The following is a 21,099-nucleotide window of genomic DNA, read 5'->3' as shown; positions in this document are numbered from 1 at the left end:
CTTTTCCTACTCACCACATTGTGGGCATGGGCTCCCTTGTCAGACAATACTAGGGGTTAGCTCCACTGAAGTCATGAGCTGTGGCTTAAGTCCTTCCCTGAAAATCCACTTCACTAAGCATTTTATTATAAATACATCTTGTGTGATTATTTCCTGAAAGCAGTTCCTAGAACAGAGTATCAGGGTAGAAGTATCACGTTGCTGTAAGGTGAAGTGGAGCTGATGTAAGAAAACACCTTTTCCAAGGTAAAATAAAATGGGACATGTGGAGGTCACAGATTTTTTTTATTTTTTTAGGGAAAGAAAGGTTAAGAAAACTGGTTTACAATGGATGTGTAAAGCAGCAAGGATTAAGTGGATTGTAAGCAGGCTATCTGTTTAGTTTTCTGACTGTGATGAGGGGAGGGGGAATATAATTTCCTAGTTGTAAAGCATTTTCATTTTATATGATGCTATGCATTTATATGACTTTTTGTTCGGGTAGGCTGGACTTTTGGTCCAGAAAAAAAACCACCCAAGAGTTTAAATATGAAGCTGAAACAAAGAAATCTAAAGAGAGTATTTCTGGAGAAGAAAAGAAACTGGAGCAACATTTTCATTGAAATGAGGAAAATGATATACCCATATTAGTGAGTCGTAGTAATGTTAGAGTTTGATAACTTAATTTTGAGTGATCCTTGACATTTTTGATTTTTCATCTTGTATACTATCAATTTTATGTCCCCAGAGCTCTGGCCAGCATTAATGGTACTGTATTAGGGGCATGTTTCTAAATGTATTATGCTCTTGATGCATTTTTAAGGGAAGAGGAGTTGTCAATATTTCATAAAATCATTTAGGCTGGAAAAGACCTTTGAGATCATCAAGTCCAACCATTAACCCAGGACTGCCAAGTCCATCACTAAAACATGTCCCTAAGCACTGCATCTATGCGTTATCTTAAATATCTTCAGGGGTGGTGATTGTACCACCTCCCTGGGCAGTCTGTTCCAATGCTTCACCGCCCTTTCAGTGAAGAAATTTTTCCCAATATCCAACCTAAACATCCCCTGGTGCAAGTTGAACTGTTTCCTCTTGCCCGCCACTTGTTACCTGAGAGAAGACACCAACACCCACATGCCTACAGCCTCCTTCCAGGCAGCTGTAGAGAGAATAAGGTCTACCCTCAGCCTCCTCCTCTCCAGACTAAACACCCCCAGTTCCCTCAGCTTCCCCTCACAGGGCTTGTGCTCCAGCCCCTTCCCCAGCTCCGTTGCCCGTCTCTGGACACGCTCCAGCACCTCAATGTCTTTGTTGCACTGAGGGGCCCAAATCTGAACCCAGGGTTCAAAGTGTGGCCTCACCAGTGCCGAGCACAGGGGACAATCACTGCCCTTGTCCTGCTGGCCACACCGTTTGGATACAAGCCAGGATGCTGCTGGCCTCCTTGGCCACCTGGGCACGCTCTGGCTCATGCCCAGCCGCCTGTCAGCCAGCACCCCCAGGCCCTTTCCCACCAGGCGGCTTTCAGCCACTCTGCCCCCAGCCCGCAGCGCTGCGTGGGGCTGGTGTGACCCACGTGCAGGACCCGGCACTGAGCCTGGTTGAACCTCACACCACTGGCCTCAGCCCATCGGTCCAGCCTGCCCAGATCCCTCTGCAGAGCCTCCTGCCCTCCAGCAGATCAGCACTCCCCCCCAGCTTGGTGTCATCTGCAAACTGACTGCGGGTGCACTTGATCCCCTGGACCAGACTGTCAATAAAGATGTTAAACAGAGCTGGCCCCAGCACTGAGCCCTGGGAACACCACCTGTGACCGGCTGCCAGCTGGAGGTAACTCCATTCACCACCACACTTGGGGCTCGACCATCCAGCAGCTGTTCACCCTGCCTAGAGCACACCTGTCCCAGCCACCAGCAGCCAGTCTCCAGGAGATGCTGTGGGAGACAGTGTCAAAGGCTTTGCTAAGGTCCAGGCAGACAACATCCACAGCCTTTCCTCATTCACTAGGCAGGTCCTCTTGTCAGGAGATCAGGTTCATGAAGCAGGACCTGCCTTTCACAACCCCCCACTGGCTGGGCCTGATCCTCCTGTTGTCCTGCACGTGCCGCGTGATGGCACTCAGGATGAGCTGCTCCATAACCTTCCCGGCACTGAGGTCAGGCTGACAGGACTGTGTTTCCCAGAACCTCCTTCCTGCCCTTGAATTTTCTTACTTGTCTTCACACTTGTAGACAGAACTTTGTTTTTATTTTATATACATTTCATTTTTTTTATATCTGGGGTGGCTGTACCAAAATTTATCTTTCAGCCAGTGCCTGAAGAGAAGAAACAAAAGCACTGACTGAAGGTAATGGGCAAAGGCAGCAGAGCTGAGAATTATCTCTGCTTGTGGGCATGTAATTACAAATAAATTTAGTTTTCTGAATCTATCTTTGACACCAGCACTGCCTGCCTTTTGAGGTTGTAACAAGTTTTTAGTCCTTCCCATTTTAATAATAAAAAAATAATCTGTTCATCTTCAGCAACTGTTAGACGTGTGCAAACCAGGTGTGCTAACTGACTTTGCTTTCCAGATAGAATTCATGTGTTTTCTCATTCACATGAAGAAAATAATGTGACTTGAGATATAAAGGTAGGTAGATAATAATAATAGGTATATAGGTGGAAGATGATAATCTTCTGAAGGACAAATTCTAGCACCTTTATATGGGAGTATATCCATATCTTTGTATATAATCCCTTTGAAATCTGTCCAGCTACCTAAGCAGTTACGTTACTGTTTAGTGTGAGAACAGGTGGCAGAATTAGGTTCTCTTTACTTTACCAATCACTTTTAATTGAAACAAATTAGAATCCAGCATAGGATGCTCTGATGAATGCCAGTGACCTCTTTGGAGAGAATAGTTAATGGCCTTACAAACCCTGCCATTAACCTTCCAGTCTGTTAGGTTCCTGTCCCTGTAGCAGAATAAGCTAAAGGCAATGGGTGTTCATGGCTCTTCATAAAGTTTTGTGGCTTAGCTTAAACTGTGGATGAGGGTGGATTAAGGTGGGGATGCAAACCTATGAAATGGAGCTTCCAGCTTTCCTATAGGGATGGGTTTCACTTTCTGCAGAAAGACACGAGAGGAATGAGGGAAGAAATAGTTTTAAGTACTGTTCTGGGAAGATTTGAAAGTTCATCTGTCTGAAGTCCTGAATTAAGTATGTCCTTGTATTTCTGTGATCAGCTTTTTCAGGTATGCTTATGTAGCCTAGGATCAGTTTTGCCCAAGATCAGGTTGGCTGTTTTTTTTTTCTTGTGGCACTATACATTCTTTGTTTCCTTTTATTTATTTTTATGCAGGTGACTTTCATAATTGTTTAACTTTTGTCTTGGGTTTGTTTTGTTTTGAGTTTTTTTGGAAATGATTCCTGGTGAAGTATGTGTGCTACATCTAAAACGGAGAAAAACGGATAAACAGAGCAAATTATCAGGGTTATTACAGAGACTTAATGGTGTGTCTTAATTTTTTTTGTGTATGATTTCAAAATTGGTTTGCTGTTCAAGACAGTGTTCAAGACCTTCATTGACAGTGTTCTTATTTTTGAGTGTATTAACATAACTTTTATTGTCTTCTTACTTATTTTGGCTGTAAACGTAGCTTTCTTTGAACCACTTGTTTAAACTTTGATTTTATTATACTAATTAATTTCAGGGTGAAAAATTGCATAGTTCATTATACCAGCTCTTCCCTTTGGAAGATAATATTCTAAAATGGACAGATATGGTATTGGCACATGTAAAATTATCAGATAATGAGGAGCTAATTAAATATCAGCTTTGTATAGCTTTGTTGAACTTAGAAATCTACTTGCTTTTTATGTTGGCACAATAGCTTTTTCAAGTTTTATGGAAGCAAGTTGTTCTGAACAGGTAAAGATGTTGTTTGATGAAGGTTAGCTTTTTGTTTTCCTTTCTGTCCCTCTCCCTCTGTGCATAGATTGTGATTCTTATTCCCCCCCCACTTCCACTCCCAGTGTATCTTATTGTGATACTGCCATTTTGTCAACATTTTCTTGTGGGAGGTTATATTCTTAGTATTATATTAATTCTACAAGCAGAAACTCTGCTGGATAGATGAAAACTTGAGCTAAGTATGTAGGAACATCATGTTTATTCTAGTTTCTTTTATCAGACTCCCTATGTTCATTTGTTTTTTAAATTATAAACACCATTTAAGACATATTGCACATTCTACCAAATCCTGTTTCCTCACCTAATAGTAGGAATTCACTTGACCCCAGTGTCCCCTGACTGCTCTCATTCCATACCCTGAGTGACAGAGCCTGCTGGGCCTGTATGGAACTCGCAGTTTGCAACATGCTGAAAGATCAATTCTACAAATGGTTTTAAAGAAAAAATAAGAACAATTATTATGTTTAAATTTTGATTCTCGCTGTGCGTAATGGACATGGCATTAACTGAAGATTGGTTTGTCATATATGACCTTGAGCTATTATAACACGTTATTTTTCATGAATAATAAAGATTTGATTTTTTTCTTATTATTATTTTCTTTCTCCTCCTAACTTCTATACCTTCTTCCTCCCAGTTAATGTGTATATCTTGCCTCAAAATACAAGATGAGGGGGTATTGCCTTTTGTTATCTAAGGACTGGATGGAGAAATCCTCTCTGTGCCATAGTTTGAGACGTGATTTCCTAAGCTCTATCTAAGTTTTCTTTCTAAATTTTCTATCTACATTTTCTTTCACTGAGGCTTGCTCTGGAGGGAAGTGTGACTTTAAAGTATCTGGTGCCATGGAAGGGTTCTCTTGACATAATTAAAATATATGGCTTCCTCAAGGCCTTTCAAACAAAGGTTTTATTTTGTTCTTTGTGCTGTGCTTTATCTGGATTTAGGATATTGACATTAGCAAGCCTTATAGGAGATACGATTCTATGATATACTATATGGTAACATTAAAGATAATAAAGCATGAAGCTGCTTGGGAGCCCAGTATCCTAAGGATGCTGTGAGCCCTGGACTCATATATATCCTATTTTCCAACATTAATGACAAAGAAGTTAGTGATAGTAGTCTTGTTCTTGTTACTGTAATACTCTCAAACTTTTTTTTTTTTATCTTGTGGTAGCAGGACTGAACAGAAACACAATTTAAACATATTTTAAGGTGTACTTCCTTGCTTTGCTTGCTACAGAGTATCATGGAACTAGTCCTTTAACAAGTTATAGGAGATGTCAGCACCTCTTGAACACTGTGAAGGTAGTAGTGTTCAAATACAGTGTGACGAGGTAGGTGTGCCTGAATATGTATGAATTAATCCAAGCTGTAAACTTGAACTGAACCAGAGCACAGCTGTATCGGGGAAAAAACAAATCCATTTTCAAATTTGACTTGTATTTATTTGAATAGGCAGAACTTTAAATTGAGGGGGTTTATTATAAAATTTCACATGAGTGTTTCTCAGCAGTATTGTATATAACACAGTATCACTTGTTGCAGTTTAGTATTTTTTTATAAAAATACTTTCACTTTTTTTTTACCCATAAGCTTTAAACATAGTTAATGCACTTTAGCAACAGTTACAGAAAATTTTTCATAATATAAGTAGAATATTTGTAGATCGTGTTTTCTGTCTTTTGGTAATTTGTGTACATTCACAGCTGTAAAACATACAAAGTGATATTTTAAAGCTTGTTAATGGAGGTTGGCTAGGCAGTTAATTGTTATAAGTCTTCTTGAGTACACTTGTTCTGAAAAGAGTAAAGTTTTTCATCTTGCAGCCCAACAGTGTGTTGGGAGACTGAGGCAGCACACAGGCTTGATAAAATCATATGGGATTTTTGAGAAATACATTATCCATCCACCTCTGGTAAACTTTAGTGCTGGAATCAAGGAAATAACACCAGAGTTAGTTAAAAAATAAATACGTATATATAATAAATTTGCTAAAAAGGCCAGGCTAAAGGAAACCAAACTGGAAATGTTTAGCAGTGCTATCTTCATTTTTGTTTTACCTTCTGAAATTTGTATTGCTGTGAGACTAACTGTATTGGGACAGATACTGTGATTGTATGAGACTTGCTGGCAGAGCTGTCTGTATTGTTTGCAAATCCTGCTGTTCATGTGCATTCGGCATTTTGTGTAGGTTAAATGGGTTGGAATGAACAGTGTCATTTAGAAACTTCTGCGGTGGGTTGTCTTTTTTTCCTTTTACAACATGCTCATCAATACTGCACTCTGTGTAGGCTATCTGCTTTTTCCTAGACTTTTTATTTTTTCCTTCTTTATTAGTATTTGCAACCCATGTGATTTGGGATCGAATGTAAATGATGATACAGAGTTTCTAAACAGATTTTGTTTGCTCTAACATAGTAGATATTTGCAATTCTAGCCTAAGACTTTGGGTTAATAGTTCTTGAGAGATGAATGGGTCTTCCGCTTCTAAATCCTGTTAATAGTAAGGGAACGCAACAGTCTAAATCACTAGCACATAAATGGAAGAATTAAAAAGAAAATAAATCTGGTCATTGATTTCTGTTTCACTCAGTCAACAGAAAATGGCTTCTATGATAAGGAATCATACAAAAGCAATAGGGGCTTCTGCAAAAAAAAAAGGTAGATTATTACTTCTTAGTATAACTTGTAGGTCCCATTTACATGTTTAGAGATAATGGGCCCTTATTAAGGAGTGTGAGCCAACAGCAGTGCTTTAAACTAGAAGAAAGTCTCCAGTGTTTTTCAAGAGCAGTATTAACACCTGGGTAAATTTATAGGAGTCAGGTTTTACTCATTGTATCTTAAACTCTAATAGGCTGTGTTATCCTGCAGCTATGTCTGTACTCAGTCAAGAGCTGAGTTTAGAACCATTTCTTACACGTCTGGACCCAGTCAAAAAAACCTGCCAGCATCGTTTTTAATTGGATGCCTAAAAGTGGCTCTGCAGAAATCTTCTCTGGCAAAGCAGAAGAAAGATGGTAGGAATTTCATTCATCACTTTCTGACACATCTCTTTAGTTTCAGGCAGGGGTTGAGTGAGAAGGGGCATGCAGACTGGGAGATCATTTCACATTCCAGTTCTGGATTTCAGGGCTCCATGAGGGATGTTTTTGCACTGCATAGGAATAAAATCCTGCTGCTCTGACTCCCTAGTCACAAGGTTCCCAGTGAGCTTCCAAGTACCTATAGCAAAGGGTACTGGGGGTGTGGTAATAAAGGCTGTAGTAACACCATTCCTTTTCCATTGTTTCTAATGTGGTTCTTGAACATGAAGGAATTGTTAAGAGTAGACCTCTTTGGTTATACCTACAAAACTTTTTGATGTGATGGATTTGATCAAAGCAAATGCCTTTTCCAACAAGAAATGCTTGAAATCTGTCTTAGGGTAGGAAGGGTGTAAGGTGGCCAGCTCGGCAGCACTGCATACACAAGTTTTGAAACTATGACTGAACACCATTTTTCATTTAAGCTTGTGTCCTTGTATAGACAGAATGTCAAGTTTTAGACATAAACACTATTTCTCCTGTTGAAAACTGACAACTTCAGTTTTCATTTAACTGACTCTTGACTCTTGAACAGAAAAGGTTATTTTTTTATTATTTAATTTCTTATGCAATGTTCATTAGTAGCAGTGATGCATATATTGGATTCCCAAATAAAGCTTTTACAGCAACTCCTGTCCAGCTCTGCTTTAAATGAATGAGAGCCTTTAGGCTTATCTGAATAGACATCTGCTGAAACCCTGACTAGAGAGAGAGCTAAGCATCTGTGCAGCAGTGGGAGCTGAATTTTGAGGTGCTGAAATTAAGTTCTCGTTTTTAATACAAGCATTTAGTGAAAAATAGAATGGGAAAAAGCACTGTTAACGAGTTGAGCCAAATGCTGTTCAGATAGGTTTCATAAATGTAATGTTCAGTTTACTCAAGTTGTTCAACAATTGTGACATTGCACTTGAAATGCAATTAAAAATAGATCTGAAGATTCATTCTTTATTTCTTTGACTTCAGATTATCTTTCTGTTAATCTTAGGAAGCACTATAAATTTAGTGCTCTATTTCCAATACACTGGATTGACATTTTCCATGCTCAGATATGGCAATATATTGCTGCAGTGGTGGACAGTGTGGTACATAAATACATTTATTATGAGGGTAAACCTGTATGTGAAGAAAATAGTTGAAATCTTTTAAGGCTATTGATGTAACAATAATAATAGTAGTCTGTTTTCCTTCAAAACGTGGAGTAGCCTCTAATATAGCTTTATAGAAAAGATTACTTTATGTAGTCAACTGTCAAATAATTAATTTAAAACTCAGATCTGAGGGGAGATACAAAATCTGTAGACTCATATGGAGTCCTCTTCATTTTCACACTGTTGGAATGCTTTTGATAAAGAAGAAAGCGGATGGAGTAGCAGCTAGCTGCCTGGAACTGATCCACAGCTCATTGAATTAAATGGGAATCTTTTTCATTAACTTTGATCATCCTTGGATTGAACCTGTATGCATATGATTTAATTAGTAGCAAGCTTGGGAAATGCTGGTATGTTGGCTTTTCTAGTGTCTTACCTACTGAGTTGGTAATTATATAAACCAATATATTTATATATCTACGATACAGCAAGTACAAAAGTACCCACAGTTCGCTTTCCTAGTGCTGAATCTTCATGTAAAAGCTAGACATTTTACTGCTAACCCCCACCTTTTTTTTTCTTCTTGCTAATTATAACATCATATCTGATCATCTTCTATTACACATAACACAAATCTATTTTGGTGTCATTGAAAGTATTTTTATGACAAAAAAGGGAACAGATTGTAACTCTATTGTTAAGTCTATTTTTTAAACGTATCCCCAAAACCCTTAAGTTATAGTTAACATTAAGGGTTAAAAATGCACGTGTTTTATAGGTTGTCTTCACCTCAGAGCAAAAAGGAGGTTCTGTAATGTCAAATGTTGAGTTGTCCAATAAAGTACGTTTTCATCATGGATCATATTGAAGATATCTCTAGTATTCCCATCATTTTGTGGGGGTTTTGTTGTGGATTTGTTTTTTGGTTTGTTTTTGGTTTGTTTTTTGTTTTTTTTAATTCTGTAATGCCATGTAGCTTCGTGTTGGGAGAATTTGAGGGGCAGCTATGGGAAACCTTTCTGCATTAAAGGCGGGTTTGCAGCAGGTTTGTAGGTAAAGCTGTTGCACAGTCATGGTTCAGAATGGCCAAATGTCTCATCTGAACATTTGTTACATTTTTACCTTCAACCAGATTTCTATCCCATTAATCTGTGCTGTGTTGTACCTTATAGGTGAGCTATCCCAACACTGTTGCTGGGGCAATTCATGAAGGTGAGATACTGTTTGGGTGAGGGAGGAATGGTGGTGGGAGCTGGCTTTGGATGTTGACGCTGGACACAGATTCCATGTATGTGTCCTGAGTTTGCTTTGCAAATACTGGCAGACCCTGTTGTGAGTCTGAATGACTTAAGAGTCTTAAGAGTTCATGAAAGCTACTAGGCTTCTTATGTATTAGTGGCATAAACAGGAATAGTAGGAGTAAATACCAAGGTAGAAAGGGAGGTGTTAGCTTACAAGCCTTTCTCAATTTAGCAGTTCTGTAACTAGCCATAAATCTGTCACTTGGGTTTGCTTATACTTTCAATAGTTTGCACACAATTTTTAGCACAATAAACAGGGATTCTCTAAGGTATCTGTTGTATACCTGACAATGAAAATAAAGCTAGAAAGATTAGGTCTGTGTTGGTGAAAAAATACTAAAAGCCATCTTAATATTTTTTTCCTCCTCTTTTTAGGGGCGTTTAAGAGTTACTGAGGCAACATTTAATATTATGCCAACAAAATGCTGAGGGTTTAGGTGGTATTTTCTCTGCTGCTTTGCAGGAAAAAAGTTTCTGTAGCCACTGCAACATAGCACAGAACATACATTACTTTTGAGGGAAACTACCTTCTTAAATAAGCATGACACGTGCTCAGGCCATGCTGATGTTTGATTCTCTATCACTTACAGTGATTTTGCGGGACATGTATTACAAAAATATCTATATGCTTTAGGAAGTGATCCAGACCTTGGAAAAGGGATGAGTAGGTGATCTAAGAAGTTGGTTTTTTTTCTTTTTTCTTTCCTTTTTTTTTTCTTTGTCTTTAGCTGCTGCTGAGCTTATATTGCTAGTTCTCCATTTGCATTTGAGAAGGGACATAGGTTAGCAAAATATTTTTATCTCTTGCCTTTGTTTCTCAAAAAATTAATAACCCCTTTTAGAAGGGGAACTATACTTTTAAGATACAAATCTCTGAAACAGGAGAATGAAAATCTATATATGGTCTACTTTTTTGGTGTTAAACAGAGATGAAAGCAGAAAAATACTGTTTAATATATTTAATGTATTGTGAAGCAAGATACCATATTTTGCTGGTTATATATTTTGAAACAACATAGGTAGATGATATGGGTATTGTACAAGTTGAGAAAACTGATCTTGCTCTATCAGAAATCTGCTGTTTGATGACTGCCACGAGATTCTCAAGGATATAACTATAGAATAGTTATCTGACCTGTTACACTCAGAAGGAACTAGTAGTTGGTTTCTTGTGTTTGAATGTGTCAGATCTTCTGATGTAGCTTATTGTTTCTGTGTAGTCTGCTGTTTCAAAAAATTCCCATCATTGCCGTCACGCTACCCCATACCTTTGAAAAAGCAGACCTTCAAAAAGCAGTGTCTCTTGGTCTTCGGCCCAGGATCGTCTGCAGAGAAATGTGTGGTTTGTGTTGCACAGTCCTTCTGTGCACGTATGGTTTGACTCCACAGTCTCCAGTAATCCCTCTACATCTACAGTGAAATGCAATGGCAGCTTGTTTCAGATTTCTGGATGTTAATCAATCTGTTCACACTTAAAGGTGTTGCAGGCCAGTGAAAGTAGCGAGTATCGTGTATGAATGATATGAAAGAAGCAAAGTGGATGTACGTGTACACAGAGTGGCAGATTGCCTGTGTGTTCTTTAGCAATGACCTTTATCAGTGAGAGTAGACTCAAGTTGTGTAGTTTTTTGAGAACCAGAGTGCTACTTTTGCTTAAAGTGTTGCTGGGTGCAATGTTTTGCCATCACTTTTTGAAGACGCTGTTGGGTTCAGTTTAATATTTATTCTTAAAAATTCCAGGTTTTAAGCACAGATTCCTAAGGAAATGACAGCTGTAAGATGGTATTTGTCCATCATCTGTAAGCCCTCTTTTTTTCCACTTCATTCAGATTCACAAGGAATGTCCAGATTGCCGAAGACAGCAAGTTACATGGGGTGTGTGAGAATAAAGGGCTTAATAAAGAAGAGAGATCCTGTTAATGCCTCAGCTAAAGCAGAAGTAGCAGGATGAATTTTTCCCTTCCCACTGAATCTGCAAAACGAGCTTTGCCTCCAGACACAGAGGAAATAAAGTTTTGGTGGTTCTGCTGCTTGCAAAAAAAGCTTACTGTAAACTCCTTACCCTAAGGATGAATTATGTTCCATTGGCTGACACATCTTACAAAAGTGGAAAAGAGAATGGTGCTGTCTGAAATATTTTAGAAGAACCGAGAATGGATGCTTTATGAAAAAGTGTATATGTTGCCTTTCAGACTATTTTAGAAGAATAGTGTGTCTATAGGGGAGGTCTTGAGACAGAAGATGCTATTTTTCTTAGTCTTGGGGATCATTAGCAAATGTTGGAATTTCATAGAAATGGTAATCAGCTGTAAATGTAAACTGTTAGATCGTTGCAGAGGGAGAAGGCTGCTTAGACGTGTTACCATAAAGTTTATTGTCTACTTCTTTAAAGCTGTCAGCGTGTTGCCATCACCTGGAAAAGCACACGATAGCCTGTCATAAATGTATCAACTTTTTTACTCAAATGAACATCTCCATTGGTGGTGTATGAGATCTTAAATGAACTATTTTTAGATAAAAGCTGTTCTCATTTTGTGGTTTTTACCACACCACACACACACCCTCCATGCCACAACTCAATTCTGAAGTAGAAATATTCTAAATGTTTGGAATATAAATCCCAAACTAGGAGAAATCATTTTACAAACAGAAGTCCAAGAAATCAATTTAACTTTTTAAAATTCTTATTTTTTGTTTCACTGTAGAAATCGTAGAAATCTTGCACCATATTTTGTTTGTTCTCAGCACTGTGGGTAAGCAGCTTTGCAGGAGAATCCTGTTGTTTTACCTTATAGAGGTAATTCTGTTGTCTTGCCTTTTTCTATTACCTTATAGAGTTGCAAAGCCCATCAGTATGTTGTGTGTGTAGCTAGATGCAGAAGGAAAAGAAAAAGTAGGGCATTTGTAGTACATTGTGTGCTTCAGGTCAGGCATAAGCAAGGTAGGTAGTAAATGGGGTTTCTAAGGCCAGAGAAGTGGATGTATAAATGTGAGATTAATCTTTGTGTGACTTGTCAAGAAACTTGTGCACCTTTGAATCTTTCCCTGGTTTTGCATGTATAGTCTCCGCCCATTCTCCCTTTTTGAAAATATGAGTTAGCTCAAATACAGGTTGATTTCATGTGTTAGCAAGCAAGTGTATTTTTTGGGTGGGTCTCTGAGGAACTCCGGGGGGAGAGCATTAAATCAGCTATAATTATGTTCCCTGGAGAGGCTGTGGAAATTCTGTCTATCCCTGGAGACATTCAAACCTAAGTAGACAAGTCCCTGGGCAACCTTGAACAGGGTGTTGGACTAGAGCACCTCCAGTGGTTTCTCTGAACCTAAATTATTCTATGATTCTGTAATTCTATGAATTACGAAAGTAAACTTTGTATTTGCTTCTAAAGGAGGCTGGTCCTGGGCTTTATTGTTATCTTCAGCAAATGTTGAGTCCTGTCATCCCTAAGCCCTACCCTGTGACTGTCCATCTCTTGCTGTCATTGAGCTTCGCTTTCCTTGTGGGCAGTTTTGCTCCTCAGTCACATGACTGTATCAGTCATGAGAAATTAGAAAGTGGGAGATAGCCCTTCGCTGTCCATAACTGGTGCATTAATTCTGTGGAGAGCTTGTAACTGAGATTTTAAACAAGGTTGTGCATGCTGTGATGAACTGGGACGTGGAGAATTCCAGTTCCTAAGCCACTGGGTTCTTTGTCTCTGGATCATGTTATCCTGGATTTTGGACTCTTTTGGAGTGAACTAAGTTGGAATGACTGAACCCAAGGAGAGGGCTCACGTATCCTGAGAGCAAGATTTAACACAAACTCTTTTCCTTATACTGCTCATTTGCTTAGCCCCGCCGTTTCTCTAATTTTCTATGTGTACTGAGAAGGCTGCTCTTTTGTGGTACCCATGACCAGCAAGAGGCAACCACAGTAACAGTAGTAGTTAATTACCCATTTTGAGAACTGGACATAGTCATTTTTCCTATTCCAGGGAAAATTACTGCAATTCCAAAATCTGGTGGAGAAATACAACTCTTGCTGTATTTTCTGTTTCCATTTCCCATTGTTCCTATTAAAGATTTTTGAAGAAGTGGCAGTATGCTTGAACAATTAATGCAGTGGGCTATCTGATGCCAGTTTGATTGTTTGAGCACTGTAGTACATGGAAAAATCCTCTATGCAACTTGAAGTGGTTGGACAAAGCAGGATGCATTTCTCCAGTCCCCATTCCCCTTGTGCATACATGCATCAACACACATTATGCTCATTGCAACCCAACAGCCTGCCTTTGGGACTTCATGCCTCAGGTGTGCATGGTCAAGGCAGCATCTTGGCTTAGGTGACCTTATTGTGTTACTGGAAATATTCAAAGAAATTAGACTTTTAAAAAGATTCAAATAGATTTCAAATTGAATTGCTTTCCATTGCTTCAAATGTGACGTGCTGTATAAAAAATAAGATGACAAGCTAGTAGTATTTTTAGAGGTCGTCCTTGATGCTGGTCTGGCAAACATATATTAGGTAATATATTTACATCATGAAATGGTGTCACCTTATACATCACTCTTAGAATGTAACGTCCGATAGTACCTAAGATTTGCAGCTGTCAGACTGTACCCATTCAGAGCCTGACTGATGATATGTAATGATCTCATCACCAGATATGAATACAAAATTCTTAGAAAACCATGGTGGCATTTCCTACTGATGGTTGCTAATACAGGTTCCCTTTTGATGGCCTGTCCAGCACCTTTTGATATTTTTAACTTGTGATTTGCATTTGGAACTAGGCTCTGTAGCTTTTACCCTCATAGGAAGCCAGAGCATAAACAGAGCAAGATATGAAGCATCCTGTCTGTAGAAAGAATCTGGAAATTCTTGAGGATTCTCTGTGTTGATCCTGAACTAAAAACCTAGAGATAAATAAACTACACCCTGGGGAATCAATGTGTACCAGGTACTGATGACTGCTATGTAATGCAAGTGATCATTGTGTCTTCTAGTCATCATTATCCTCTCCTTTTATATGAGGTGATAAATAATTTGAAAAAGCTGATTCTTGAATAAAGGTGCACAGAGGGTAGAAGCTCTGGGTGGACCTTAGCAGCCAAGACAGCTCATTGCCATTGCTCAGTAGCAACAGGATGTCTTACAGGTAGCATAAAAAACTGACACCTCCCTCTCTTGGCTTCTCTATATGAAAGAGAAAAAGATATTGCTATATTCACTTCATGCCTTTACTGTCTTTTGGATTATTGCAAGAAAAAAAAGTACTATTTATTTTCTCAATGAAATGCAGAGTGCTCCAAGATGAGATTAATTCAACAGAGGAATGCACAACCTTTACTACAATGAGCAACTTTACCCAGATGACTTATTTGCTGAAAATAATTAAGGAAATCTGGGTAGCTGGAAACTTTCATCTACTGTACACCAGAAGGAGCATCTGGTTTGTTTTGCTCATTTGTTTGCTTTGCTCATGGAAGCTCCCTCATTTTCCAAGGCAGCCAGGAAAACCAGCAGAATTATTTAAATGAAACTCCCTAGCACGCTATGATAAGGTCAGATAATTAGATTAATACCCTTAGAGTGGATACACAGATTAGCTTAAAAACAAAACCACCCCCCTGATTCAGCTGTCACAAGTTGTTTTCTGGTATAGGAGGACAGAGAATAGAGTTCACCTGGCTGATAGCAGGCTGGTTGCACTTTGTCAGCACTAGGGCTGTTGTCCTAGAAAGGCTCTGATGTTTGGTGCCAGCATCAGCAAAGATTTCATGCATTTAATTTGTTCTTCCAATGTAGCTAAAATCAGTTTCAGATGTTCACTCTCTGAGGAAGGAATCTCTTTAAGCAGGTAAATGTTCTTTTAAAGCCATTTTCCACAAAATACATGGTTTTGTGTAGAAATAAGCTAAAATGAGTTTATTAAAAAGATTCAGTGGTACCTGACAAAATGAGATTTTGTACTTACTGTGTCATTGACCTATTGATTGTTCTCTTTATATGAAAGTAATTATCTTTTTCAAACTAGTGGCCCTTCAGATATTTAGATTTGAATGGATCTTTTTGCTGGTTGTACTTCTATAAATGATGGTTTCCAGAAGTATAATTGTTATGGGCGGGCTAGTTACCAAGTTCTTTTCAGGGAGGCTGGCACTGTTACTAAGTCTGGTATCCTCAATGGAAAGGAAAGGGAAGAAACACCCTGCTTTTGCATTGTGATGAGCAGATACCGAATAACTCTGGATAGGTTCAAGAAAAAGCTCTGTTGAACACAACTGTAACAGTTTGTTTGCTATATATGGTAAAATTTCATCTTCAAGAGGAATTAGATCAAAACCTGGTCCTGCTTTCACTGAGGCAAACAGAAAGATTTCTTCCAGGAAGATTTTTGAGCCCAAATTCTAAAATGCTGAAATATTTTTTCAGGTCTCAGGTAGAGTAATTCTTATTAGCTACCTGTATTTAATCAAATGTGAATAGTTAATATCCTGTGATCCAACCTTGAGAGCTTATTTACTTTGGTGGAAGGCTTTGGTCATTTGGACTTAAACAGTCTTCTGTTTGACACTGTATCTGAGAGTTCTTTAACTCACATTATTTCAAAAAATGTGGGCCAGTTCGCTGATGAACCAAATGGCGTTAGACATTTTATACTACTTGATTGTGAGTTCATGCTAATGCAGGGAATACAGAACAGTGGAAATAATGTGTGTGGCTGCAGCATTGTCTTCTGTGCTTCAGCTGGAAGAGCTGGGGTTTGTAACCGGTACTTGGTAAAGGTGCTTGAGACTTTAGGAACCAAGTGTCTTGCTTTAGTCTCAGGGACAGTTGGGCAGACTTTTTGTAATGATACAAAATGTTGAAGACAACCAAGTTTAAAGGAATTTACACAATTAAAATAACTTTAATGTTGAAGAAATTGGTTTCCTGAGTATTGAATTGAAGAGAGAAATAAGCTTTCAGTTGGTACATAGCTTTTCTGCGTTACACGTAGTGTAGTATCGGTTTGCTTTGTTTTACTATGGGCAGTTTTAAAAACTTTCAGGTTTTTTGGAAGTTCTTAAAAATCTGTTGTAGTAACTATGAAGGAACTCTGGCCTCGTACGTACAGACATTTACAGAACACTGGCCTATGTGGATATGTTTGCTCATTTTGTGTTTTGTATTTCCTCAGAAGTGCTTTTTGTTGTATTCTCCTTCCTCTTAATACGTGTTTATGCAAGCATAAATTTAGATCTGATGCATTTTTGCCAAATGAAAGGCAAAATTTAGTGCAAAACACGCACAAGTGTGTTTTTCAAAGATGGTGGTGAATGTATGAACGCCTGCCCTGTTCTGAATAACTTTGTGTGAATCCAGTAGTTTAATGTGACTAGATCACTTTTATTGAGGTGGTAGAATCAGTGATGTTAAACAGAACGGTTTTCTTCCAGCTGTGTATGTCATCTATGATATACCTCTGAATAAAAATTAATATACTTCTGAACCAAAAGGCCAGCTTAGAAATAACTCAGTCTTAACAAGTTTGAATTCCTGCTTCAAACTGTTATGCCTTCGTTCACTGCAAAGACAATGATTGGAGCTGATAAAGGTTAGTGCTAAAGAAGAGGCATTTTGCTTTCGAACTCAGGGAGGCAAACCAACGTGTGTGTTTTAGTTTTCTCTTTCACCCCATTTCTTTTTGTAGCGGCACTTTGAGACACCTGAGCATTCCTCATTTCCCCTTCTGCCAACTCTGACCTCCTTTCTCAATCCACGTTTAGAATCGGCAGGATGGTACTTGTCACCGTTAGAGGAGGTAAACTGAGCTTGTACCATGGCTCTTACCCTTCTTTTTGAATGGACGTACTTTCTGCTGCTGTTAGCTCCAGAGGAGTACTAATTTTTCACATTCTGAACTGCCTCTCTTATTTAGGATTTTGCCATCAGTCCGCTCAGTTGGCCTGAGATACCTTTCTGAAGACATTTTGAAGGCGGTGATAATTACAGAGGTTTTGCTTGTTTAAAAGGAAGTTTTTTGAGCTTTCTGTTGTCATGAATTCTCACAGCTACTGACTTAACCAGGTACTTCTAAGGGTCTTGTTAAAGCATTATTGTGTTTGCGGCAAGTAGTTGTTAAGCCGTGTAAGACCCAAGTAAATATTTTAAACAAACAGGTCTGCTGAAAGCATGGGAGTAGTGCTGAAGGAATTGCATTCTTTTATACTTTTTCTAGTAAGGGATATTTATTAGGGTGAGCAGATGGGCACTACTCATTTTTGGCATTCATTGATAAGCCTGCTACCTCTCCAGGTGGCTCAACAAAAATGATAATGCTGTGGCACTGCTCCCATTTTATTTTTATTTCTCTCAGACTAGTTCGTCACCTGTCTCTGTTCTCTTTTAGAGCCATCTGCTGGATTTTTTTTGTTTCTGTTTTTGGTTGTTCTGTGTTCTAAACTCACTATGGTATCTCCAATAGAGGCTGATGCAAAGTCTTTGTATGTTTGCTGGCTGCTGGGCTTAAGCATGTCTCCTTTTTGTCATCTTCTCTGTAGCCACCTTGTGAGTCTCACTTTCCCCAGCCTGTCTTTATGAAGTAATCCATGCACCACTGAATTATGCTTGTCCTTAGTGGAGTGTTCTACCACTTTTCATTATTAATGTAACAGTTCTCTTACATTTTTAACATTGAAATATTAAAAGAATGAAGAACAATTCAGAATCCATCCTCTGTTGCATTTGCTGTCGTCGCAGGAGAGCGGAAGAACAGAATTTTGTCATGCAAGTGATTAAAACACAAGCTTCATCTATATAAAAATACATTTTAAAAAGTTTAATCAAGAATTTATTTCTTTTCTGAAGGGATGAGATAGGGAACATGATTTTGAAATCTTCTAAAATCAAAACCCTCTTCTTTTGAGTGTGTGAGACTGTCTAGACTGCCTTTAGAGCTAACCATGTAGGACTAACCCACACCCATCATGAGTGTGCTTCTCGGAGGCAGCCCAATAGTTCTTTTCCCCACTTGCTCCATATTCAGGTTGAAGTCTTCCCCACTTGGATATCTTTGTTATGATAAGTGCACTCCATTTTCTTAGGAAGTGTTTTGAATATATGCAGTTTTGCTGCCTATTAGTTTAAAATGTATGGCCTGGCTGGATTTGAGGATGGGATCGACAAAAGGTGTCTATGTGATACCAGACCAAACAGCTTCTATGGCTGAGGGGCCAGGCCACTGTGCTGCGGCTCTGTTTCCCCACGGCTTCCTACTCTTCTTCCTTGCAAACTCATCCTCCTTCCCTTGCCTTGGAGGGCAGAGCCCCTTCGGTGTGGATGAGGAGTGCACTCTCGCCCTGAGAGACCCTGGAGGGAAATGTGGTACCTGCAGACCGTGAATTCTCTGCTGTCCTCATGGTTACTGCATTATTTTCTCATAACCCGTCCTTACGTCTCCTCTTGCTCTGCTGTTTTAATGAATAGCAACTGTCAGCGGTACAGAAAGGACAGAGATAAATGATGGATGATAGATTTGAGGAGGCAGAGTGAAGTTCTACAGATGTGGGGGTTTTGTTTTGTCAGAGTGAGGTTTTACAGTTTATTTTTCTGAGTGGTAGTGTAATATCTATTCTGGGATTTATACTAATAATAGATTATTATAATCAGTTCAATCAGTAATGGCTTGAGACCACTGAGAACTGATGTAATCCACAGTGATAAAGCTACTGGGTAATCAAGAGTGAAATTTATAGATATTTACATATATTTACATTTTTACAGAGTTCATACTGTGTTCTTGCAACTTTTCTGCATGCCAGTTTGCCTCTGGTGAATGACGTATTTTATCCATGGCTTTGAACTCTTCTGGTTGGGGTGGTTTTTCCCTGCACAATTATTCTGTTTGACTTTGCATTTCTGTAATATTGAGCTTTAAACTACAGGAAACAGATTGAAGCAGTGATAGCAGTAGTTTGTTATGATGGAGAACCATGTGAACACAATTGAATTTAGTTTGAATTCGACCCCTCCCCCAACAAACGTCAATCCCTCCCCCCCCAAAAAAAAAAGATATTTTCAGAAGGGATTTCAATACAAAGGGAAGTCAGCCTAGGTATCTGGGTTTCAACAGTGACGGTCTGAAACAGTGAGCAGCGATAAGTATTCCATCTGTGTCAGCCAGGACTGCTTGAGGGAGAACCTATATGTTTTCATCACCGCAGTCCATATTGGTTTTATTTCAGTAGTTTAAGTCCCCCATCTCAGGTTCAAGGTATATTGCTGATACAGAAAGGTTTGGAGTCACTTTCTGTGGCTTTCCACTAACCTCTGGAATGAAGCAGCACTCAAGTCACAGAACAGATTGGTAAAGAAAAATCAGATTTTAATGCAAAAAAACCTCTAAATGAATGTGACAGCTGAGGACCCTGTGTTGTTTCTCATCCTACTTCATTTCTTGCAATTCATTTTCTATTCCAGCTTGAACCTGTAGAGAAACCTGGCTAGTGGATATAAAATAAGGCTGTCTTTTGGAAAAACAGGTGTGTCCCTTTTGTTTTAAATCACAGTACATATGGCCCAGTATCTAATGCAAGGCATATATAATGAATTACTTCCTTGAATCAAGGCTGATGTATGTGGATAATAACAGAGGCATTCGTACATTCATTTATTTAATAATGTAGACATAACAGTGTTTTAAGAGAGTAATAAAACAATATGGTCAAAGTGTAGGTATTAGCCAAAATGCTTTGTGAGTGCAAATTTTTAACAGTTTTTGTGGTGAAACTTACTCATTTGCCTCATTTGAGGCAAAAGAGCCCTTCAAATTGAGGCAAATCTGAAAGAAATCCCTTGCAGCTGTTGCACATCTTTATTTAAAGTGTCCTCCTTTTCATCTTTTCCTTAGTGTTTTCGTAAGCAACTGGGCTCAGTCCTACTGTCAGTTAAATCAGTGCAGCTACATGAGGCATCTGACCCATAGGTCGGTGTTCTGTCTTGTGCTCTCATAAAGGACTGAGATATTGATATTATCATCTACAGGAGAATTGCAGCATGGTGGAAAGGGGATGGCATGCATGTGGGACATCTTAGAATAAAAATAATGGGTTTTTTTTAAAAGGAGAGGTGAAAATAATAAAAAATAAATGGATTATTACTAAATATTTTAGAACTTCACCCTGCTCAGAAATACACCTTAAGAAAGGTCATCTAGAGAGGAGGTAAGTAGAGGGAAATGCACAGTTCTATATATCCTTAAAATCTATGGGGTTTTCCTTACTGTTTTTAACATAAAATAGCAAAGTTCAATCATTACTGATGTGAAAATAGGAAGCATTATATTATCTAGATTGACAGTGTGAGTGGGACTGTCAGAGGGATTTCATCTATTCTGTCCCATAGCTCCTGCTTAGGGAAGGGCGCATCTTTCAGAGACGTGTTCGGTTTCAGTGTAAATAGTTTGGTTAATGGAAATTGTGTCACACATGTTCCCAGGTAATTTCAAAGAGCAAGAGATTGGATAGTAGTGTTCCTCAATCAACTAGAGAAAAGCATAAACAAGTAATGGCTTGTAATCAAATACATTATATATATAATTTGTATGTGTGTATGCACACATATGTAAAATGGCACTGACATGACAAGTTATCCACGATAAGCAGCAAATTTGTTACCAGCTGCTGGGTTGGATCTATTCTAAATCAAGGCC

General features: G+C 38.7%; 1 protein-coding gene across 5 annotated transcripts in view; it reads left to right on the top strand.

Moving 5' to 3' along the window:
• The window catches only part of FARS2 (phenylalanyl-tRNA synthetase 2, mitochondrial), a 249,543-nt gene that overhangs the window by 5,693 nt on the left and 222,751 nt on the right, over window positions 1-21,099 (top strand). Inside the window, exon 1 of one of the 5 annotated variants that reach the window (XM_040588057.1) lies at window positions 19,888-19,930. The exons of the other annotated variants lie outside the window; for them this stretch is intronic. The gene's annotated coding sequence lies outside the window, so the exon portion shown is untranslated. Of the gene's footprint in view, window positions 1-19,887; window positions 19,931-21,099 lie in introns of those variants that run through there. 5 annotated transcript variants of the gene reach the window in all.

This window comes from Falco naumanni, chromosome 3 (genome assembly GCF_017639655.2).
Source record: "Falco naumanni isolate bFalNau1 chromosome 3, bFalNau1.pat, whole genome shotgun sequence".
In the NCBI taxonomy this organism is placed as follows: Eukaryota; Metazoa; Chordata; class Aves; order Falconiformes; family Falconidae; genus Falco; species Falco naumanni.
The sequence above is the reverse complement of the archived record's forward strand: the minus strand, read 5'-3'. Positions and strand labels throughout refer to the sequence as shown.